Source organism: Atractosteus spatula, chromosome 13 (assembly GCF_055471065.1).
Source record: "Atractosteus spatula isolate fAtrSpa1 chromosome 13, fAtrSpa1.hap1, whole genome shotgun sequence".
In the NCBI taxonomy this organism is placed as follows: Eukaryota; Metazoa; Chordata; class Actinopteri; order Semionotiformes; family Lepisosteidae; genus Atractosteus; species Atractosteus spatula.
The window spans coordinates 21,622,243-21,648,261 of NC_142718.1; the positions used below are offsets into that span (position 1 = coordinate 21,622,243).

At 36.3% G+C, this 26,019-nt stretch overlaps 1 protein-coding gene across 7 annotated transcripts in view; it reads right to left on the reverse strand.

The window, feature by feature from the left end:
- The window catches only part of LOC148821874 (double-stranded RNA-specific editase 1-like), a 169,001-nt gene that overhangs the window by 92,649 nt on the left and 50,333 nt on the right, over window positions 1–26,019 (reverse strand). For 5 of the 7 annotated variants that reach the window (XM_088929959.1, XM_088929955.1, XM_088929961.1 and 2 more), the window contains exon 3: window positions 13,816–13,913. The exons of the other annotated variants lie outside the window; for them this stretch is intronic. The gene's annotated coding sequence lies outside the window, so the exon portion shown is untranslated. The remainder of the gene's footprint in view (window positions 1–13,815; window positions 13,914–26,019) is intronic. 7 annotated transcript variants of the gene reach the window in all.

The window sequence follows — 26,019 nt, forward strand, 5'->3', positions numbered from 1 at the left end:
TATTTAAGTATGGGCTTTGTATATCGACAACTTTGGATCCTGAAGATGTTTTTACACCTGTGAAATAATATTTCATTTCTGTCAAAACTATTCAGTCAGCAATTAATACTGTTAAATGTGAAGTATATGAATCAAACGTGAAGTGTATGAAACAAACACTTGGAGAATATCAACACATTGGAGAATATGAAATACAGGTCAAAGAGGTATAGTTTGATTTTTCCCATATTATAGTACAGAATAGATTCCAGCATGACAGTAAGTGTCAAATGCAACATTGACACTGTGTGACGGTATTTCCATATTTATCCTTAGCAAAGGCCTGAAAAGCTTTTCAGCAAGTGGTTTCACAGAAAAGAATGTATACATTTGTCTCCATTCTTGGAACAGGGATTTTAAGAGCAGATGGCGCATTACTTTATATTAATCCCTTTTCAAGCCCTTGGATTTTGTCTCGTATTGCTAACATTATAAAGAAAGAGTACCTCTTACTATCCACGGGATCATGGTTCCATAAGATTAATAATCTCTTCAGGAAACTGCAAGAGCAATGTCCCTTTTGACTTACAGGAGCTCTCTCTTGCTTCCTCTGCAACTTACACTCATGAGCATTTTTGTGTTTTGCATAACCAGCAGCTGCTTTGCCAAATTACAACTTCAACTCTAAGTTTACACCAAAGTATGCAGGAGTACTCATTTATAGTTGCAAAGTACACGCTCTTGGTATAGGTACTGTAGTTGCAAAACTTCGGATCTAATTTTCTAATCTTCCAATACAAGACCTTCAATAATCCAGAATAATAGGGTATATACTGTACAAGAAATCCAAGGCAGAGGTTACCTCCTTCAAAAAAAGGAGCGTTTTTTCGCCACGTTTTTCCCTTTGCTTTATGAAGCTGTGTGTTATGTGGAGTTGTATCAAGATTCATACTAGTTTCTTGCTCATTTTTCACCAAGTCCTTAAAGTTCCGTTCTGTCAATTCAGTATTTTATAGAACTTTTCTCATTTGTTTTACATGCTGTAAATTTTGCTTTAAATGCAATGTCAGAAACTTAAAAAAAACAATAAAACAGAGTAACAAAGATCATGCCTGCAATGCAATATAGAAGGCTGTAAATCAAATATTTTGGAATGCTGACCTCCCATTAATGGCCATTGTCGGTGTATTCAAATCTTGTTTTATTGCACATTTATGATAAATTTCGGCAAACAGACAGAATCTTCTGTCTCTTAAGTTAAGACTTTTAGGAACCGATACAGCCAAGTACAATTTATACAGTCAACTTATACATATATAAAATTTATACAGACTGTTACAGTCTGATTAAAAAAAAACTAACTGTACACATGAAAAATCAAGACTCATTGTTTAGGAAGATGGGGGGGGGGGGAACACAATTCTTATTCCACAAAAATATATTTTTTAAAGTTATCGTTTGATAAACATACAGATGCACGATTGCACACTTGTTGACCTGAATCTGATCTAAACATTTCAGCTTCAGAAGTCATTTCTATTTGAGTCACGAAACTGGTCCTTGTGTGCCAGTCTTAAATATCGTCATGCTTGGTTTCCTAATGTATGCTGATGTGCCGTGATTGCAGAGCAACTGGGAAAGAAACATTCAGTCAGACAAACCATGTGCTCACCTGCTGATAGGAACAGCACCCCACTGCAGACAAAAGCTGGTTAACACTGTTTATTCCACCGCTTCACTGATTCAGGGGTCATTTTCAAAACACCTTGTACTTTCTTTTCTTCTTAACACATTTCCTCCCATCATCTCCAGTATGGAACACTTCCTTGCTATTGCACCGCCTTCCTTCTGTGCTTCTGGTATCCCGTGCTCAATGATCTTCACAGTGACAAATCAAGATAACTTTGGCAAATTCTGCATCGACCCTTTCTTTTTCTTGAACTTTAGCTACCTGATTCGGAATTCTTACGGGGGATGCTATTTCAGGAAACAGGGCTGAAGTTCCTGTCCGCACAAAAACAAGTCAAGTGCACTCCAATGACAGGCCCTTGGGATTCTTGTAAGGACAGCACTTCCACTTAGAAGTGGACTCTCCCTATTGTACTGCGTGCCTAGTAAAGGCTTTTATGCTAAAAGCTTTAATGCCATCAAAATCTCTGAGTAAGGGAGTATGACGTTTCACAAATCCCTTCTTCCATCCATTCATTCATTCATTCATTCATTTTCCAACCACTTTATCCAATACAGGTTTGTGGGGAAGTGAAGCAAAGCCTATCCCGGCAAGCAACAGATGCCAACAGGTTACACCCAGGATGGAACGCAGGGCCCACACAGACACAAACACAGACACACTCACACCAGGGCCAATTTTACCAGAAGCCAATTAACCTACCCACCATGTCTATGAAAATGGTAGGAAACCGGAGAATCGGGAGGAAACCCACACAAACAAGGGTCTCGTACAAAATTAGATGCTAAAATTTGTTTAATTTTTATACTAATAACAGAAGATAAACCTTTGTGAAGACATAATTAAGAATGTCAATGCCTTTTCATTGGAATGCTTTGAAAAAATGCACTTCCTTAAAATCAAATAAAACATGGCACATATTCACATAACAACATGACAACATCACGGAGACAAGTCTATCTTTGTATTAATAAGAAAATTCAAATACATGCTGCAGCTTTGCCTGAGACATCAGTCTCTGTCCAGAACTTGTGTTTTTCAACCAAGAAACATATGTCACTGTGTTCTGGGAACGAGAGCATTTTGACTGGTTTATGATGACAAGATTAATGAACAGTTCTTCACAACTCATCTTCATGTCCTACTCAGATGGTCGTTCGCTGGTTTTATTATCGACAGAGCTAGCTATACTGCCCCTTGACAGCCATTCCAGTTCTCATTCTCCGTTTAGAGATCAGGACAGACGTATCCTAATGCAGGATGAAATGCATCAAATCAAACATCCCCAGCCTCTCTGTAATTCAACCATCCTCCAGGGAGTCACTCACAGTGATTGCAATAGAGATAAAAGTGCAGAGAGGGTAAAAAAAGCCACCTAGCATAGCAATCTCAGCTGCCTCAGGCTATACAAGGAGTTATACACTTCAATTCCTACTCTCTTCACAATGAGGGCTGGCAAATTTCTTTGCAGCTGTTGTGCCACTTCAAGAACTGTTGACCACACTGCTCCCTTTATTTTGGGGAGGACCGCATTCATGCCAACCGTTTATCCAGAATTTAAAATTCAGAACGTGTTAAATTTCAAGATGCATCTTTTCGATTTTCAAACCACTCACGCCAGACATCAGGTAAACACAGATGCCAATATCAGAACATATCAGCAAAGCTGCACTTCAGATCATAAGAAAATCAAGAAAAATAAATGGATGGAACTCATCCTCAGCTCTGCGTGGATCTCCTTTTATACTGATCACATGGCATCCAAACTAAAAGTAGTTTTCCCGTGGTTTTTCCAGATAAAAGTTCCAAAACATAAAAGTGAACTCTGACCCAAAAGTCACACACGACATGCTCAGATTGGAGATGAAGGTCGTAAGAAAGCTAAGAAAGGTCTTTTGTAACACTTTTGAGTTCATGAAATGAGAAGAAGAAAGCGTTTCGATTTGTATTTTTCCAAACATTTGTATTTTTTGTATGTTTGAACAAAAAGAAAAGGAAGGCCAGCTAGAATCCACCACAATTACCATTGCAATGGTTAAATGGTACTCAAGGGACTGTCTTGCCCTACAGGGACAGCCCAATTAATGTAACATACTCTTGTAAAGATTACTATCCTGGAAAAAAAGAAATACACGACTGTGGCTTGGAAATCAGGAATATGATAAATACCACACAAAACAAGATTCTTTTTTAAGCAGCTGTCTGAACCATCTTACAATGATGAATCCTGACAAGAAGCACATCTGTTCATCCTACACATTTTACTGAGCTCCTCCCATTAGCCTCTGACTACAATTCTAGGGCACATAGTTAACAGTGATCAACAAAATACCGTGCAATGCAGTTTCAGGTCCACATTAATTTAAATGCATAAGGAAGTCAAACTTGGCCAACTGTCTTAAACAGTCTTCAACTATGTACTTTCATAAACCTTTACTGAATCTCAATGCAACCGCAGTGAACTATGGCATATTAAGAAACCAGCTGGAATTAACTGTCACTTCTTCCAAGTTATGATTATGCAGAGGCTTTGGTCATACTTTGAACTGTAATTTTAAATGCAGGCACTGGTGGTTTGACAGAACTTACATGCCCTGAAAATATTTTTTTCAATTCAAATAATTCCAACAGCCTGTCAAATTAGCCCATATAAAATCTATTTTATTCTAAATATTTTAATTTGGGAGTCTTTTGTCACTAGACAACTGCGAGACTGTGCTGAAACAATGGATATTGCCATTTATGTCTCATTCTTGACTGTAATATTGCAATTCAAAGAGTCTTACATTCTGTATGGCCTGACCTTAAATATTTCTAAAAGGGCAAATGCTGAGAACATTTTGGAGGCCACTGGACAACACTTGCACACCATAGCCTCATTTATACTAGCAAATCGATTGATAAACAAGCAGGGATCAGCTGGCATCTAAACCAGCTGCCACTGTCACCCTCTAGAAACTATATTTTGTGGGCTTCCAGCCTACTGCACTTATCCTGAGCAATGCAGGGTAGGTAGCAGTTCCTTCTGTCAGTAAAGAGTATTTTGCTCCAGGCCACTTCAATAGAAAAAGCCCTGATGAAAATGTCAGTTAAAATCATCCATGAAAACAGCTCACCAGGGATTCATCCAGATCTCACAACACAGGTTCATAAGATTAGGGACAACCTCTGTATCATACCTAAATTTGGCATTGAGGTAGCACAGTCCTGCCTACCTAAAGTTCCCCCTTAATTCAATTGGTGAGGCAGTTTTACCTCTTCACTAACTGATCTTTTGTGTGGTGGGGCTCCTGGAGACATAATGGATATAATATGACAACCAGGTGCCTGCTGTACTTCCATAGTGGATTCTTCAGGATGAAGAGCTTTTTATAAAAGTAAGGAATTATTAATTAAAACCCGTGCTCCCCAGTGGCTCCGATTCAACATTTTATATTCCAAGACAGTGAAGTGTTAACAATGAGGCTGAAAAGAAAGAGATGATTAATGTGTTTTCTGTTGGAGCATGATGGTCAGAGGACATAGTTAGGTGAATAACCGCAGTCAGGCTAAGACCTGAAACCCAAAAGACGTCCTTCACGTGTGAATGCTAAAGGGATTTACGTTACATTTGTTTTTCAGTTTCAAAGACGGATATATTAATCATTTCAAAATATTACCAGAAAAAATGAGTTTGAGACTCATTTAAATTCTATTAAAAAGATTCCAGGCTAACATTTTAAATCTTTTAATCATGCACAAATTCAGCAGTAAGGCTTAAATACATATGATAGACCGTCTCAATTAGGTAGGGTATTTAAGATAAATCCATTATCATTCTGCTTTTTAGATAGCAGACATAAACCACATCCATACAGTGAAGAATCCTTAAAGGTGAGACTCTAGCTTTAGACATTAGCTCATACTTAACCCTAAGAATTAAGCACTTTCTTCATTAACACATAACCACACTAACTTAACCATTTAATTGGACAAAAGAAAGAAAGAAAAATTAAAACAGGAAAAAGAATAAAAAGACAAAATTTTTAAAGTGTGAGTGTGAGAAAATAAAGATTTTCTCACACTCAACAAAGCACAAAGATTTATGACACTTACAGGCTGAGGATCTTATGTGATAAAATACACAAGTACTGCTTTATGTTCGAGAGAGAAATTACTTGATTTTCAGAGGGTTATGGCTAAATCTTTTTGTCAAGCAATTGCTTGGACACTGTCTCAAGGAAACCCTTTTTTATAAACTGTATTTGAAAGATTAGTTACTTCACACCTCCATCACAATTTTTCATGTTGCTTTATTTTTGTAAAGAAACTGTTACTGTGGAAGAATTTCATAACTTCCCACAGTGCATAAGAATTTAAGAACGGTAACTAATTAGAGGAGGTCATTTGTAACCATTCTTATGTTCTTATATGCATCCTCAGTGGATATGTAGCATAGTCCATTGCTGCTTCCCTGCCCATTTGTTTAATGCTCTTCAAGTTATACAAAACCTGTTTTCTAATATAACTAAACTACTTTTTTACAAGTATGGCTTTCAATAGTTTCTTTAATATGCTTGTGAGAACTTGTAGTGCAAAGTGTGAAATTCAAGATAGTCAATTCACATGAGTACTGGCACTGAAGGTAGTAAGGGACATGTCGGAATTAAGAGAAAGCAAACATACAGTACATAAACTGAAGCACACAATCTTGATTTCATATGAGTTTAACTCTAATCAAAATCCAGTTCAGGCTAAGAAAACGTCTTACCACAGCATCTTTCCGATGCTGCCCAAGACAATTGAATAAAATATGTTTAACTCACTCTGTACTGTACTCTGTCGTACTGTACAGTTTGCGTCCATTCAAAGACTATTATGGAAATGATTTTTTTTCTTTGCATCAGACAGTGAAGGACTTCTTCTTCTTAGACTATGAGGCTGTGAAGTATGTATTAAATTTTCACACCAGAGATAAAGGTTAATGAAAAAATTGGCTCTTCTTTCAGCTCTTCAGAATGTTTGTCTAAATTACGGCACAGAACTTGGTCGTGTAAGCACAAACAGCAACTATACCTCTACTGTATAACACTGTTTTCATATCTTTGTTAGAGTGATATGTTATAACCTTGTGCAAATAACAAAGAAGTTAAGCTGAATTCTATGATTCTCAGGGGAGAAACCTTAAAAAGTATTACTGAACAAGACTGTGTAAATGAATCAGCAAGGTTAGCGCAATTTCAGCGAAAACCTTAATTTCCCTGCACATGTGTGCTTACTGCAGCATACCCCCACCCTCTCTTCTGAAAAATCAATGAGTCAGCTTGTACAAGTCAGCAGAGGACTGGGCCCTGGGACCTGAGGCTGCTGACAGATGCTGGTGTTACTAACAGTCTATGGCTGCCAAGAGCTTTGGTGAATTTCTTTGGGGGAATGTCTTCAGACATGATCCTCCAATGACACACACAGCACCTTTCAAACAAACTCCACACAGGATTAACTGTACCCTAAGCAGAGACTGCCTGAGTCTGTAAAGAATACGTCTGAGGGAAATCTTGTATGGCAAGAGTGCCAAAAGTTGGGATCTGTATTTTTATTAACTGGCATGACCTGATTAGCGCACTATTCAGCATCACAAACCCCTTACATAGTTAAGTTAGTAAATGAAAATTAAATGAGGCTCGTGAAGTGCTTCAGTGCTTTTTGTACGAAAAACGGTGTACTTCACACATTAAGATATTATACAGTGTGTACCCTTTAATCCGGAAAAAACAGAAACGTGCACAAAACAGATCAAAATGAAAATAATTTTTAAACCAATTTGGGGGAATGACACTTTTTGCTACTATAAATTATGCAAACCTGGTTAGATTTCATTGCACTGCAAGAACTTGAGAAGCTAAAACATTTATACAGGTGCAGCCACCTAGAATGCATGTCAGCAGCAAGGAAACTGGGTTATACTGTACTGCCGTCGCAATAAGCTATTCCCTGCTCAAAGAAGATCGATAGGCAGCACTTCCGTTGCATTAGATTTTACCGATACAGTAGCTTCATTTAATCTTTTTTTTGTCTTAGTCTTATAATCATATTTCCTGAAATATAGCATTTTATAAACATATAAAATACACAGCCTATTCTACAACTCTTGACTATTTTGACAAAAAAAATTCTGAGTTTAACCTGGATTGGACCTCGGTTTTTTATTATGTCTCTTTGAAAACAAAGATTTTCATGAATTGTCTTTGGAACAGTTTGCAACCATGTTAATTATATTTATGAAGCCACTGTGAGGTGTAATAGAAAATTAGTTCTGCTGGCTTTATAAACCTAGATCATTCCACACAATGCATTGTACTGTAGGTATCTGATGAGTTTTAATAAAAAGTATAATCTTCTCAGTTTATCTGATATATCCCCAATACAAAAGGTGATGTACAGTAGTGTGAAAAGCTGGGCACTAATTGCAATGCATCTTGTTTGGATTTTGATAGAAGCTTAAAGAGGAATTTCAGAAATTATTACCTGGTGTTTCACACAGACATGCTAATCTATCTTTCAATCATGCCATCCTACAGACCACCTCTCCTAAGTCAGGCTTCTCTGACACGAGGAGATAAAGACAAAAGGTAAATATTTACCATACTTCAGAATTATGTGGCATTTATTTATTTGACATTTCAGATACATGGACAAAAAAACTACATTTCCCCACATGCCACACAGATTTACAAATTCTGTGAAAAAATACCCTCAGGTATCCATACCGTACATCAACTACAGTATAGTATTAGCATCTTTCTTCTTTCAGACTGCCTTAATCTAGATATCCCTTCTTACACCAATGTTTTGCAAGCGATCATTAATGCTATATGAAAATATTTGGAGCAGTGTGTACTGTACTTCAACGCCAAATTACAAAATTAACAATTTAAAAACAGTATATTGATTTAAATATAGTGCAGCCCGGTATCAGCTGCAATGTAACTCACAGTACGTGATTAAGTTATTCAAATCACCACTCAAAGCCTTCATTTTAATGTGGTCTCTTTTTTATTTTTTACACATTTATATGCTTTAAAATTCAATATGCTTTAAAGCCAATATGTATTATATTTTTAATCAAAATCTAGAATTAAAATTTCAGTTTTCTAATTATTATTTATATGTAATTACTGATAATTCTCTATATTGTATGTAATTAAAAATGATCATTCTGTCAGTGTTATATCATATTGCTACATACAGTATCTCATTTGGAATTGTGGTAGCAAAGTGGTAGCAGCATCCTGCCTCAAAAATGTAATGATTGTATTTAATGAAATTGTCACCAGTCAAGTATATATATATTGTACCATATCATTTGCACAGGAAAGCACTAATAGGTAAAAAGACATTTATTTTTATTAAAAAAATAAGATTTGTCTTACAATCACTACAGTACTTTAAGGCTTCACGGCCCACCTCGCAGTTTTACAGTCCTGCGTCACATTATTTGTATGTAGAATTCAGTGCTAAGCAAGCAAAAGAAAATTCCTGAAGTTAATCACTCACTGCTCTCACTCAAATATTTAAAGGTGCTCCACATTTGATCGATGCCAAAAACAAATGACTGGTTAGGTAAAATGGATTTTAAGTTGTATGACAGTGCCTGCAAAATGTACTATGTAGTAAGACATTACTGAAAAGGCAGACATTTGCTTGAAACATTTCAGACAGCCACCATAAGCCAGATTCAATTCTCCTTTTAAAACTCCACTGATAGCAAAAGGAACACAAGCGTTTTTCTTTTTAGCTGATTTGTGGTTGAAATCACATGTTGTTTTACTACTTTTCCAAAGCACACACAACTTTGATTAGATGAATTGAGGTGTGCTAACACAGTTGCTCTTCTATTGGCATTTTCTCTGTTCTTTTTTTTTTTAACAAAAGCAAGTGCCAAAAAAGATTTGACTTTGAGGGTTCCAATATTGCCCGCTTTGGGCATTTAGCCCACATAAAGAACAATGTCAAATAAAGCTGCATAATTGCATATATTGACAGGCTAATAAAAGCTGAAGATTGCATTGAAAACCGAATTGAGCTTTCCTTTACATTGGTCAGACCCTCCAGGGCATGGATGAAGTACATCAGCAGCTGAGTTCAGGAGAGAGAGAGAGGCAGGTTGGCATTTAGAATTTTATTTCTTTGCGTTAATCATTTTATAATAAGGTCACATTTCAAAGCAAAATTTGCTATTTCTGCCTACATGTAATGCATGACGTTCACTAAAGCCTTTTACTTCTAAAATGAGTACTTTGGAGATTTTAAAAACAAATGATGAGTGTACAAAAAGTAAACTACATATTCTTACCCACACGAGAATTCAAGAGTTTACATTTCACTGCTATGTACTGTAGCCACAGCAACAAGGTTGATTTCTTTTAGCTTGCAATACATTTCAAGAACCGATAAATTTAAAATTTGTTGTACCATTTACGTTCTATTTCTGTAATTGATAAAATAAGCTTTTTTAAAAAAATCATGTAAAACAGCTGGTTATGTTTTAAAGCAGAAAGCACAGCCGAGGAAAAAAGGGCATTTCCAGGAACAGAAGAGATAGGGTGTTGAGGGCTGGTTTCTTAATGAACTGATGTTACCATTTTCACTGGGTTATAGGATTTGAATGGATGGTAAAATGGCTACAGTGTGAATTTACACAGTACCATTACATTAATTAGTATCTATTACACCTTAAGGTACAGTACAGTATAATTCTCTTGTACAGTATATCAGCACAGTTAAGATGTAGTGTTATTGCCTTTCTGAGGTGTTGTTTTGGGTTTATGCTAGTAAGGAAATGTTCCAGGAAGCAAGCTGAATAATGTTGATATTGCATGTTTATAAAAATAATCACAAGGTAATAGTTTTTCACTGCCACTTGACAGGTCTGTGGAGCTAGAATTAGGTTCTCACTGAGGTTATGAACAAAACAAGAGAGACAATGAAAAGCAATTAAGATGTTTCCTGTGAATGAAAAAAGCAGCGCAGAGTGGAGTTTACTGACAGTAAATAGAACAGCACAATAAAAGCAGAATTAAAGCAGCAGAAATGTTTATAAACAAATGTTTGTTGAAAACCTTCAATATTTTGAGTGAACTTAAATCAGATTTTGAAAGATAAATGGCACAGTTCTCCAGTCAGTCCTTCCATATTATAGGTTTAATATATATGTTAAAAAGTATATACAGCATATCATATATTGAATTATATAATTGAGGGGAAATTATTCTCTCTTCAATAATGTTATACAATACTGTTAATAAAAAGTGTCAGTGCCATTTATTCATCAAAAAGTAAGACAATATTACATTAGAAATGAGCATGTGTATAAGTGTTAAGTCTCTCAAGAGTGTTGGGGTGGGTAGGCAAATACAGTATATATGTATGTGAAAATGGAAAAGAAGATTTTGTTTGTATCCTGCTTGATTCCTTTTATTCACAAAATCTTAAACATCTCATCATACATCTAAGTACAACAGACTGCACAAGATGTTAGTAGACAGAAAGAAAGAGGCAAAACTAACCCAGAAAAGGATCCATTTTCTTTTGTCAGTTTAGATTTAATCCTTTTAAAACGCTGCAAGACAATGAATCTATGACAAAAACTGGTCAGGGTCACTACCTATGGCACAAAAAAAGTCAAACAAACACCTTAGCATTGTATACAGTAGAGAGTATAAAGGACTCTTTATACACTAGGAGAAGCAGCTACTTAGAAGGAGCTGTCGGTTCACAGCACATGAGAAACTGCTAACACCAGAGCCCAGACAAACATGTCCTTTTCAAATTTAATTCATGAATTGATTCATTAAATACAAATCAACCTCAAAGATGTCATTAAGAACATTTACACAGTGTTTCTCAGCATAGGAACAAGTAATAGGTTTATTCCATGCTGAAAAGATAAGAAAGAAAATGTTTTGGCTGTGGAGCCTTCTTCAGGTGTCAGCTTTCTCAGCATAGGTTTCTAAGCCCTCTTTATAAGAAATTTGGTCAGACCAAGCAAAACCAAGCACTCCTGAATTTTCTCCGTGACCCTCTCACTCCGTGAGAGAGATTAACTCCAGAATGGACGATGGAGCAGCACTGCTGCTGTCTGCTCCTGTCACACACAGTGGTCTGGCAATGGACAGCTGAAATGTCATGACACAGTCTACAAACGTGCCAGTCTAGGAAGCGCTGTTAATTCTGCCAAGGTAGCAGTAGCATTTCATTTCACTAATGACAATCATTGAAGACATGGGTGCTGTGCAAGGGGACCAATAATAATCAAACCTTGCTTTTAATCTAAGCTGAGCTGTGGACAGCATTTGTGTGGTCATTTACCCCTCTCTTAAATATTGGCATTTCCTGATAACCTCTGAAATCCTACTTTTATTTTCCAGAAATGGCTTGCAGCAGTACTGAACTTTCAAAACTAAATTTAAAAAGAGAAGCAAAGGAGCATCCCTTTACATAACCTATGGAGAATCCAAATGGTTTTTTAATGCATATCATGATGAATTTAGGACAAGTTCAATGCATTAGGACTTATTAAATGCACATGGTTAAAGAGAAAGCCGTAGACTCATAAAGGTGCATATTCTCTCAGTAAATAAGTAGATTTATTCAGACGCTCAATGCAAGATCTTAATTAACCACGTGGAAATAGCAGCATATTACACTGACTAAGGTCTCTGGTATTGACTTCCTGTTCACATCAACACCCCTTCAAGAAAACAACAAAACGTCAGAAGATGCTATGAGCTCTGGAAAATATAATCAGACACTTTCAGGGTTAACACACAGGAGCTAATGCACATTTCCAGATGGGAAAACATGATCCTGGTAAGACCTCATCTGCCAGGCCTGTTTTTGCAGATTAATTTTTTGACTCCGCATTAGGAATGGACACCAGTACAACAACAGTAATGAAAGAAACCCTACATGATAAACGAACAGACAAATAGGCTGAATTCTCATCCTTGGTTCTCAATGCAATGTGTATTTTAAATGACACACAGCTCTCTAAGGACAAGAATTCTGTTAAGACTTCAGAAAAAATATCTCACTGTGATGCCTAACACACTGTACATACCCAAAGGTAGGGGTGTTGAATTCTGGACCTGAAAGGTGTTTAGTTTTTTATGCTAACACAGGTCTAAGAAACCTAAATCAACCATTTTTTTAGGTTGCCTACAATTTAAAGAAACCGGAGCCACACTACATGGATATTGGTACTGGGGTCCACTGGGGGACACTGCAAAACAAAATGATCTATGTTAAGATATTATGTAGGCTACAGCAGAAAATGATCATCCCATTTTAAGTAATACAAAAAGGAAAATAAGCAAAGGTTGCAATTTGGTACTGTCTTGCATGTATGCTACATTTAAAAACAATTTATTTTAAGGAAACAGCTTAATCTAAGAGAAGATATTTTAATTTCTACTTGTACTTCATGCTTTGCATCCATTTAACTGTACTGGTATGGCAATAAAGTCTTCTTTTTAAACCAGGATCATCTCTGGCCACACATGCAGTTCAACACAGAGGCCAGTAGGGGGCCACATTTAACGACTTTGTGGATTAATGGAACCAGTCTTAGCAATTTAGTGGCAGCTAAAGTCAACGCAGTCTTCCATCTCTGGCACTGTACACCTACAGTATCTGAGGGCTACTTCTCTTTTGTAAAGGAGTTAGACCGCACTACAAAGACCTCCTAATAGCAAATAATAAAGAATGTCCTGAAAGTGTCAGCATTTATACTAAGGCATGAATAAATTACATTAAATAAAACTGCAAGTAATCAATAAAAATATTACAAGCATGCTGTCTACAGCAAGTCAAGATTATACATAATATCATCTGTCATGGCAGAGTCTTTCATTTCAAGACTAAAACCTTAGAAATCTTAATGCTGCATGCTGCTTTATTCATAACAGTGAATGTGATAATAAGTTTTTATTAGTACTTATTATAAGCTTCTTATAACTGGCCAAAGATCTTAGCTGGTCTTTGCTGTGTAACTCTACCCCATTCTTTCTGTCTGTTTTCTGTCCTGCACTACTTCTGTCATCTTACACTTGCTTATCTAAAATGAAGTTTGAAACATTTGAAAAGTTTTGTCATTTGAAGCTTCTTACCTTGTTTCAGTACTCTGAACCAGCCTCAGACACAGAAAGTAGGTGTAGGTCTTCTTAAAATGTCTCTGAATTCCACTAATGGGACTTACAGCCCCACCCTGTAAATAAGAGATAACTTTTCTGTTAAGGCTCTATAAGTTAAGTGGAGCTTTGTGCACAAAAAAAAAGAAGAAATTGGAAGCCGAGCTCACAACTTATTCATTGTTTTTAAGTTTTAAAACAAAAATGGATGGGCAATTAGCATATATATAGAAACTTGCCTGGCTAACATCCTCTGACCACCTATCTTAGTAGCGCATTAAGCAAACCAGCATAATACACTGCCAAGTCAAAAAGTGTAACCATAACTGCTGGAACCTTAATTTATTAAAGGGAAATAAGCGTCCTACTCTCATTAGAGGTCTGGAGAGGAAGAAAACAACAGAAAATGATCTCCCTGCCAAAAAAGAGAACAGTTAAGAAAAACACACACAGTTTGTTATGTGCAATTAAGATGCAATACACATTACTTAGCCAGACTTCAAACATAAAAGATTAATTGACAATTTGAAATGAGCCCTTGTCATTGCTGAAGGCATTATAGTGACATTACAATACATGGCAGTAATACAGACTGACCATCATTACTCTACGAAATACGTCAAGGAACCATGTGGGAAAAAGTTAAATTAATCCAGAATCAATGCTGTGATACTTTTGCTATGAATTTAAACTGGAAAAAAAAAGTTTGTGTATGGTGGGTATTACCAACAAAATAAAATCTCTTTATTAAAAACTGACCATTTTACAGTGATGGAGAAAGATCTAAGGCGTAGGATGTTGCCACCTTGTAACCTGATCTCATCAGATCTATAAAGCTAAGGAAGGATAGGAGACCTCTAACTTAGAAAAACCAAGTCTCTGACATGAGTGAACTAAAAGGGGAACTCTTCCCTCTTCCCCAATATGTGACCAGGGGCACAGTCCGGTAGGAGGTGCCGTCCTTTGAAGGAGACTTTAAACCGAAGTGTGAACTACTAGGTCACCGAAGCTTTTGTGCCAATGTCCATAAGTAAGGGTGTCAACCCCACTGTCCTGGCTAAATCTGAAAATCTGAACAATTTAGGATTTCCCATTAATTCGCATGGCGAAGTGTTTTCTCACTTCTCCACCTGGTAAACACTGGAGGTTCAAGTGGGCCCCCTTCCTATAGGAAAGTTATTTAAAATGCAAAATAAATGTAATGAATTGACCTGTGATATGAAGGATTATTTTATGATTACCCAAGATACATAACAGTTCTTAAAAAAATTCAGGATATACCATACCATCATATTTGTTTAATATAGTTGATTTTCAGCTAGGGGCGAGTAAGAGAATCTCTGGTGTGAAATTAATTATCAACAGTTGCCATTGAATGCATTTTCTGTGTTTTTACCAACCACTGATCATGGCTACTTCAGAAGCATGATGAATTAAATTTGTGGTTAGTGTGTGGTACTCTGTACCACTTGAGGGTTTCATACAGTATGTACTGTATGTACCACAGTGGAAGAAAAAGTTGTACGGAAAATTTAAAGGGGAAAATCATGTTGTTTCTACCAAGGAAAAATAAATCACAAGCAGGTGTATTTTACCGAGACATTAAACATTACCAAAACAGACCTGAAGTTATCAAATGTCTTTTCCCAGTAAAGATTTATCTAGAATGTCTGGTAAATTTAATCCACTTTAAACACATTATGGATCATTACAAACAGAGATAAGTTATAGACAAGACAATTCCATCCATATAAGAGTCTATAAGAGTGCACAGCATAGAGATTCTGATGCTGAAATTCAGCAGATTAATGTCTCTCAATCTCAATGCTACAAGTCTGCATAAAATTTAAGCACACAAAAGGCCATTATCAAGGTGCTTTAAATCCAAGAAATCAAAGTGATATGTAGCAATGCTTGCCTGCAGGCACAAGAGAATTTCATCCAAAAAGAAAAATGTCTATTAATCTTTCTTCTGGCTTTCTGAACTATTACTAACGTTAATCGACTGCAGCCTTGCACTGCAAAGTAAAACACATGCAAGCTGTAGTCAGATTCCAATTCATGAAAGGGAGATCTAAGTTCAGCCATTCACATTCACACCAGTGAAGCAGAACACAAGATTGCTATTTCATTTTTAAGGGTTCTCTTGATAGGAATGTTAATTGAGGTTTAACATTAAAATACCAAGGTCTCATGCTGCTTCCTAAAAAGTATTTCATGCCATTAAGACAGCCATAGGTAAAACGAAATGCCTGTCAGAAATGTTGCTGAAACCAAGTTTATGTTCATGTCTGGTTAATTATTGGGTGTATATGCATTTTGAGTTCATGTCATGATTATGTGGTGTTGCTTTTTAAATTCTTTGTATTGAGTGGGATTTCAGTTGTGAAATGGAGAATATGAATGATCTTTTGTAGAGTTCCTTTCCTGAGACAGCACCTGCAGGTATTTTATATGAAAGAAAAAGCATGAAAAACACATACACAATTTAAACACAATACATAAAACCATAATTAAAACCTTAACATTAACCTTATAGTGGCTATAAAAAGTATTCGTCCCCTTTGGCATTTTTTACATTTTATTTTGTTACATCATGGAATCAAAATAGATTTATTCGGGAATTCTTAGCACTGATCAACACAAATTACTCTGTAAGGTCAAATAATAAAAATGGCTCTAAAACGGAAAGAACTGTACACACACTTCCTCCAATCTTATCCAACAAAACATTTTAGAGCAATCTCAGTGACTAAAGCACCAATGGTCTCACTGAAACTATACCCACTTGGTATTTACGATTTTAAACAAATATTTCTGAACATAGCAATACAGACCTTTTGTGACCAAAAAAAATGAAAAATAATGTGTGGTTCAAGAGAAGTGCAGTAATTTAAATTTGTAAAAGTGAATGGAAAGCCAGCATTTTTGTAAAACAAGTTGCTGTTGCCTAAGAGCAATAATAATGGCTGTACAAGTGAATGTACTGCTGTTTTACATTGCTAATATGTGGCAAATATTGTTCCATTTTTTTCTGTGCTAACTTTTTTCTAATTTCTGGGTATTTCTGTGCTTATATGTTGTACCGTTTTAGAATAATAGCATTTTTCATGTGAGCATAAGTATTACACCAAACCGGCTGCCAAGTGTTTCTCATTGGTCAGGTGTTTCCTGTGGCATTGATTGTGCACACATAAAAGCGCCGTGAACGTGTAGGGTTGGATTTAGCCTTTGTTCTTCCCTTTGAAGTAAGAAGGTCTTAGCCAACACAAAGACTAGAGAACTGTCTATGAAAGGAGAGCAAGCAATTTGATTGCTAAAAAAGTACTCCATCAGAACCACAGCTCAGAAACTAGGCATAGCAAAATCAACAATTTGGAACAGAAAGAAAAGCAGCCAGGTCGAGGAAAACAAATGCAGTTGATGATAGAAAAATTATCAGAGCTGTGAAGAATAACCCTAAGACAACTGTCGCTGAAATCACTAACAACCTCCACAGTACATGGGTGAAGGTATCACAATCTGCTGTCCGCAGAAGACGTCAAAATCAAAATTATAAAGGTTAAACCGCAAGATGCAAACCTCCCATGAGCACTAAAAATAGAAAGGCCAGATTACAATTTGCTGAACTATAAAGATGAGCCAGTAGAGATCTAGAACAAAGTGTACCGCACAGACCAACCAAAACGATGGCAGATGAAAGTGTGGAGAAAGGAACAAAAGGCAGATCAAGACGATCAAGAGCATACTGCTTCACCTGGGAAACATGGTGGAGGTAGTGTCATGGCCTGGGCATGAATGGCTGCCTCAGGAACGGGCTCACTCATCTTTATGAGTGATGTATCTTATGATCACAGCACCACAATGACTTCAGAAGTGTACAGAAACACCATGTGTCCAAGAAAATTCCTCCAGATTCATTGGCCAGCACTTGGCCATCATTTATGCTCGCCTAAAATATGGTGATGGAACAAAAAGTGGTATTATTCTAAGATGTTAAAGAATATATGTGCAGAAATATCCTTAAAAAAAGGAGATATTCTATGATTTTACTGCATATTCATCCTTTCACCTCAAATGTGAACTGTTTGAGTACAGCGAAAATAGCAATTTTGACTTTATTGTTCCAGTACTTATGGAGGGCAAAGTACACTCAAACCCCAGTATAAGAACACTCGATATGCGATTATACACTAATCCTAACATGAAGAATTTATATCTTGTAATTCGTTATAAGAACAAAATTTCGCTAAACCGAATTTTGAAGTTCGAAAGTGACCGATTTTGGCCGAGAATCTCCTGAACTCAGTGCCACCGAACAGCTGCTCGTTTCTGTGCGGGTGCAAGACACTGTGGTTAAGGACACCGTGAGGCAGCAGTGCTTTGTTTACAATCACAGCAAAAGCTTGTGCTCTCATTTTCAAAGTGTTTTTTTTGTTTCTTTTGTAGTTACTGTTGTTTATGGGGTCTTAAGAAAGAGAAAAACATTCTTTAGCGTAATAGTCAACAATAGTAGCTTGTTACAAGAGAATAAAAATATTGTCAATATGACATCATTAAAGATTTTACAGCTATAGTAGCTTATTTGAGTAGAACTGAGTTGCTTACTAAGCTTGCTTTAATGTTCTGTATGGTATTACACATTTAGGGTGGTTTTTGAGTGAACTTGTTTTTGGTTCGGAATGGGGTGGAATTTTCCCCATAAGAAATAATGGAATTTTCATTTTCGATTTACGATCTCCTGCCATCCGAAAAGATTTTCAAGAACAAATTAGGTTCAGATACTGGGGTATGAGTGTAATGAGCATCTCAGGCTGCAGTTTACTAATTGATACATACTGTACATTTATCCATCACTATGGCTTAATAAAATGAAATCCATTCCTCACAAACTGTCTGGAAAGGATGATTTCACATAATGAAAATTATATTCTCATTAATTTACATTTAAATAGCATACGACTACTTCCCAAGGCCTAGAAACGCATCCAATAAAATCTTACGAGTACTAACTTTTTCAAGATAAGAATCTTTTCTGCATTTAATATTTAATTAGCCCATTTAACTTAGTATGTAGTTAACAAGATAAAAAAATGTGTAAAATCTGTAAACTGTGGAAAAACTGGCTCAAAGCAGATATGTTGGAGGCAATGTAATTCGAGTTCGACCATTTGCCTTTTTCTATTCAACTTTTACAGCTGAGGAAAATGCTTTTCTTATTTTCTTTGATTTACTTTCTTTGGTTTTCTAAGACTTGGTGCACTTGCAACATATTTTAAAGACAAAATATTAGAAATAAGGGAGATACTAATCCAAACATTTTCTGACCGCTTTATCCAATTCACGATCATGGAGGAGCCAGAGCCTATCCTAGCTGGATACACCCTGTACAGGAAACTAGTCCACCACAGGGCACTCAAAGACAAACACATACACGCGCACCAGGGGCGATTTTCTCAAAAGCCAATTAACCAACTAGTATGTGTTTGGACTGTGGGACAGTGGGAAGAAACCAGAGCACATAAAAACTCAGGGAGAACATGCAAACGGCACACAGTTAGCACCCCAGGTTCATAACTGAACCCAGGGCCTCAGCGCTGTGAGGCAGCAACACTAACCACTGCACCACAGTTCCACCCATAAGGCAGAAAAAGAAATATCTCAAGGAAATGCCTTTAAATCAAATCTGTCCCACCCTGGAAAATGAGTTTGATTCCCCTTATTCCACAGAACAGCAAGGCAGATATTACTCGATTAATGCCAATTTTTGTGCAAACATAAATTTATTATCTGCACAAAAATGTGAACTGATTCCATTCTTACAGAGAATCTGACTCAATAGTAAAAAAAACGTTACAAATCTATGGTTTCACATATTAAGATATAGTTCAAGTGGGCAGCTGCAGTCGAGACAGCCGAAAAGTTGTGTTTCTTTTCCTCTTTTCAGCACAAAATAAACCTTTACTTGTTCCATATTAAGACATATCTGACCTACATCTAGTCCTCACCAACTCCTACGTAGTATTTGTCTTGGAGTGAATTTGCTGGGGCTTTATGGCCCTTCCCAGACTGATGAGCAGTAATGATTCTTTCTCCAACACCATCACAGGTATCTTTTGACCTAGACATGATGCGTTACCGTAAACCTGAATGCTCCAGACCAAACGGACAAAGTTTTTGATTTTACATACTGGTGGAAGCACTACCTGATGATCAACTAATTATGTGCAGTTGTTTAGCAGCACGTGTTTGTAATTACCATCTTAACTGATATGGAAGCAGTAAGGGCGCACTTACTTTTTCACACAAGGCTTCTGAATGGTGGCTGATTTTTTTGTTAAATAAATAATAACACACATTTTACTTTGTCATCTGTCACATGAGGTTAGATTTATCTCCTGTTGACTTGGTGAGGACTAGGTGAAGGTCAGATATGTCTTAATATGTAAAACCATGGAGTCTTAAGAGGGTGTACTTTTTCACATCACTGTAATCCACGACAAAGCAATAGTTCCAACAACCTTCTCAAACCTATTCAGCAAGATAATATGAAATGTAACTATAAACTGTCCTGTAACTGATCACAGAAAGGCACATTCTAGAACCTCAGTCCAAAATAATGTTAGACATCAGCCAACAGCTGCTGCACTGCTTCAGTTAGTTCTGCTCTTTTTTAACAGGGGGTTAATTAGTGTGAAGTTTAAGGGATAAGAAAACAATTGGGAGTAAATGGTGTAACATATTCAAAAAAGGCCTATGTGGAGGATAGAGTACATTCAGTGTAAACTCAAAAGTAAATAAATCAAGGACGAACGTGGAGTCTCCAGATATGATCCGACTTGTGATGTTATTATTTTTTGAAAGTGTCAACCATATTACAGTGAATGAAAAAGCAATCTAACGTAATTCTTTTTTGTATCCTTCCACAAAGAACCACGACAGAGACCACTATCTTCTACGTTAAGCCCTTCAATTACAGTTATTATAATTTCAGAACCTCCACTTGCTAATTACAATTTTAGCAATGTGTCAGCCTTCATATTGTTATAATCTATGAAACCAGCTATTGTGTTCAATAACCATATTACTTGGAATGCACAACAGTCATTTAACAAGGCTGGTATAAACCCTACATGTCTGAAGGCCTAGAGAAGAAAGCAAAAAAGATGTCTGGCACAATCATTCTGATATGTCTTACAGTCTATTAGAACATGTGAGAGCTCTGAAATGGTAATGTTTAGCACCCTCATTATCCCCGTTGCTTTTATTCTCTGCAAATCAGATGTTGCCTCATTGCTCAAACTAACAATTTGGTAACAGTGGATGATGAATGTGATTTGTTTTCCATTTTATCCTTTAAAGCAGTTGACCTGCTCCTCTCAAAGCTGTGATCAACAGTTAATCCTGTCTAATAAGTAAAGTAAGTACTGATATCTTATGTTATGGGGCACAATGTTCATTATGGTTTAAAATTATAATACTGTATGTCCTTGGTGTTGCAGAAATTCAGTTTTTGGTTCACTGTAAAAATACCAGTGTTAGCCTCACATATTTCAGCATGTAAAGTAGGGTATCAGGGGCCACTCATTTAAAGTCCCTTACACTCTACAGATACTATTGAATAAAGTGTACTTTTTGACCATTTTATAGCACATTTATCTGTGGTGTGGCGCCCTCTCTATTCGTCCACATTAACGTCTCAGTGCTGTTACTGGGCTAGCTATACATTTCTACCAGCTGTTTCTACAGTTTAGCATTCACAAACACACAACTAATTCTTTGCATCGTGAAACTAATTTGCTTCTACTTCAAAGAAAAATCTTGGTTGCAAATAAGCTGATGGTTTATCAGTACCTCTGAAAAGTATTCAACTAGAACTTAAGCTGTATGAGTCAATAAATCCCTTCCTTTTACACAATGATGATTTGAGAAATAAACAAATCTGAACAATTTGGCGCTTGTTTGATATTCATTTTGCCTTGTAGTTCAATTTAAAAACATACCGATGATGTATTACTGTTCATTTGCTTCACAATTAGATTGCTATGTTCATATGATTTTACTTTTATTACAATGCATTTTCACAGTATTTTTTATAGTTTACACAGCAAATCAAATACACCTGTATTAATGGTAGGCCTGTATCTCATCATAACCAATAATATATTGTCCCTGTAAACACACACAAACCCCCCCTGATGTTCATCAAGACACACTTTCTACATGGACTGTTGCCAAGAAAACCAAATAACACTCATCTTTTTATAAACTCTGGCTTCAGTCATGTCATTTTGTTATAACTTTATTTGTATAGCAATAATATATACTTTACTTCTCTCAACTTTCAGAAAGCATTACACCCCAAACAGCCAACTGTGTGCTCTGCTGTTAATATCACACAAAAACACAGATTTAAACACAAAGAGTAAGCTTTTATATTATCCTTTATTCACGACCTTCTGGTTCAATCAAACAAAATCGCATATGTTTAACCCTAAGATTCCTGCACTTTGGTTTATGGAACAGTAAGAAAAAAGTATCAAGTGTCCAATCAAGGTAATCGGTTTTCACTATGAAATAAAGAATATTATAAGGCAATCTAAGAATGACATCCTGGTGCAAAAAATGGAAACACAGTCTAACATATTCTACTACCTACCCAACTAATGACTAATCCTACTCAACTAATCCCAAGAATGACTAGGATTCTCCAAGTGACAGTGAAAAAATGGCCAAGTCTAACTAAGGTTATTGTAGGATTAATCGCTCGGGGATTTCATTGCTCTTAGCACACACATTGACACCTCCAGCTTTTCGGGCCTTTTGCAGGCATGGGGTGCTGTTACTGGGGGAGGCACCTCTCCTCCAGGTGGTGCAGAGTCTCCAGTATGGGGCTGTATTGCCTGTGACATTGCCTGTGTTAAGACCAGTGGCTCTAAAGTAGGCGGGTGAGAGAAGTTCACCAAAATGTCTTAATTCTCCCCTTTGTGAGGCTCCAGGGATCATAGCTGCTATCCCGTGATGTGAAATACACATTTTTATGTAATGGGTAGAACAAAAACTACTGTATCTATGATCCTAAATTTAAAGTAAAAGAAGTGTGAGAGGACCCATAATTTAACCACTACTATGTGTCATTAGACACTGGGAAGAAGTGGAAGACAGAATAAAAAAGTACAACACAACAATTTTCTTTTGCACTAAAAGTTCATACAGAATCCCCCTATCTTGGGCTTATTTTTTTTTGGCTGCTAGAAACTTATTGATTTAAAAACTTAAATATTGGTTCCTGAAGGACCCCTTTCTGCAGTATCTAATAGGAACAGTAATAAAGATGACTATAGATTCATGTCAAAATATTTTCAATTGCTTAAAATTACTTACTTGGAACTGCTATAATTCCTATTAAGCACTCTATGTTTCTTAAAGTCATTCAAAACTTAAATGGATTCAACTCCACAACTAATGTTAAACTAAAATGGCTGAAACTTGAAAGTTGGGCCACATTGGAATTGCTTGGAATCAAGCAGTCTATAATTAATGTTGATTAATGGGTACTGCTGTTGCCTCCTGCAATGTCCTCAGGACACCCTTCTGTAACGATTTTTAATCAGTGGGTTTTGTCCCAATAAAATATTTTAAGCACAACAAATATGCAGGGACAGGAGAGGTGTTTCTCTTTGGTGCTGCCAAATCCTGCAGGCTCAAATCCCACAATTTCCACAACTGTCTCAGCCCACACAAGCTGCTAACCGTGGGGCATGATGTTAGAGTCAGCACAGCTCCATAACCTTACTGGGTGTTTTGTGATTCTTTTTTTTTAAAGGGTGAAATGATTGAACAATTGCAAAAGAAAGAGTAGGTGAATACACATCCTAAGTCAGAACTGAAGGTGAGCAGTGCAACTGTGCTTTAGATTTTGGAAGTTTGAAAGCAGAGTTATAAAGCAAAAATTGACTTTAAAGCGTCTTACACGATCTGTACATGTGAATTGTTAGTTCAAGTATTCTGAAAACAAAATATTAACATGATCTGATTATACCGTAAACTATTAAAAAAATAAGGTAACAAACATTTCAGTTTAATAACATCCTTGAATCATAGGCATTCAATAATACATTTTTCAGAGCATTCCAGATTTGTGGAATTCCAGGCAGCACCCAGGTATTCCGCCAGCTGCCTTTCATTCTTGAACATTCTTTTTCTTCTATCGAGGAATGAGTTCAACGTGAGGGATAATCAGGGACTGGAGAAGCTGGAAGCATAGCCTATTTGTTTCTGTTAACTGCATAATGCAGGTACATGCTTTGGGTTATTGCCCTATTGTACTTTTCTTCTTTAAGAATGCTGTGTTTAACTTTTTGCCCTATGAAGGAAAAACAAATCAAAACAGCCAATGAACAAAACTATCTTGTTTTTCATAAGAATACATTGATAAGGAATACATAAACCTGAGCTACTTTACACTGCAGTGAGGAGATGGCTCACTTCTGTGACCTAAACAATTCAGGACTGAGTGGCTGAACAGGCATAAATCAGATCTTATCTGTTGTTACACAGTATGTGCAGTTTCTGTATTTGTACTCATTTCAATTGAGTTAAATGATATCTCACCTCTCTATCTTTTCTGCAGTACCACAGAACTGCTGCTACTTGCTACCCACATTATGCTTTGAGATCCTTCTGGATTAAAAGCGCTAAATGAAATGCAAGGCATCATGATGGTGATTAGGATTTCAGTTTGCAACTGTGCATGACCTTCTATTTTTAATCCTTTGATTTTTGCTAATCTTGTTGCTGTAGTTTTCTGTTATCCTAAAAACTACTGTACAGAAGTACATTAGAAATTAAAAGACTAAGAAATACAGTACAGCAAGTCTTATTTCTGTCCATTTGATTTATTCAAAGAGGGGACAGCAATTTTTCCTAGCAGGAAAACAGGAACATTGTCTAATACCCTCACCACAAATATAAAGTCCATATTTAAGAGTAAGAAAGAAAATTAACAATGAAACCTTCCATTCTTGTCCCTCTACAAGGATGCCAGTTTGTTTCTTTGAAGGGAAATGGTGTACATAGGGAATAGGAGTACTGAATACATAACATTTTGTTTGAATAAATAATTCCTGAATGCCTCAACATAAAAAACATAATTGATTTTTACAATTATACAGTTTATCAATAAAACGGTTACAGTTATGTGGCACTTGTGATCCACAAGTCCTTAAAGCAAGCTTTCTCTTTCTGTTCCAAGCACCATACAAAGCTTGCAACACATATAGAAAAATAGGGGCACACACAGCACGGACCTGCATTCCACTGAGACCTCAATCATTTACCTGCTCTTTCAGTGACTTATGAGAAGGAAAACAAAAACAATAAAAAAATTCTGATGTACAATTATTCTTTTGTCATCATATTCTAAAACAGGTCCCATCTCTTATTTCTTTCACATAAAAGCGGTCACAGTAAAAAGCTGACTACAATGTGGGAAAATTATATACAGTAAAAAAATATATATATTTGACTCATTTTTTATTATTGATTACAGTAAAAATATTGCTATTTTAATATCTTGGGTTGCCAACAAAAACAGATTAGACAGTTTCTTCAACAGAAAGCACAAAACATCTCTGCAAACTACACATCTACAAAAACAGAGTAAGCTACAAAACAATCTACACTTTAATAAAGGAATAATGTACAGTATTTAATTTGCATATTTTCATTGTATCAATATATTACAAAGATGTCACATAAACATTTTAAACCAAATACGGTACACAGCTGTGCACATTATTACGGTTATGGTACTGGCAGTCCCTTTCAACTTCAGATTACATGAATCCCTGGAATAAATCAAATATGAGCCTCGTTTTTAGTTAATCAAAGGTAGATACAGTACAAGCAGGTGGAGGTACTGGCAGACTAATTGCCCAAGCAAATCAGGACAGTGTACTTAAAACTCTCTTGTTATTCTATGACCAAACTGAGAAGACAAATTCCTAATACAAGAAATTGTATATGGCCAATAAAGTGATCTTATCTCTTATCTAAACACATGTAAGAAGATGCTTGAATAACACAATCACAATTTAAACTTGGATACATTCAAACTGCTTGCAAAAATTCCTCATTCAACCTTGTGTTGTACAGAATCGTTTTTTTTAAAGTCAACTAAGG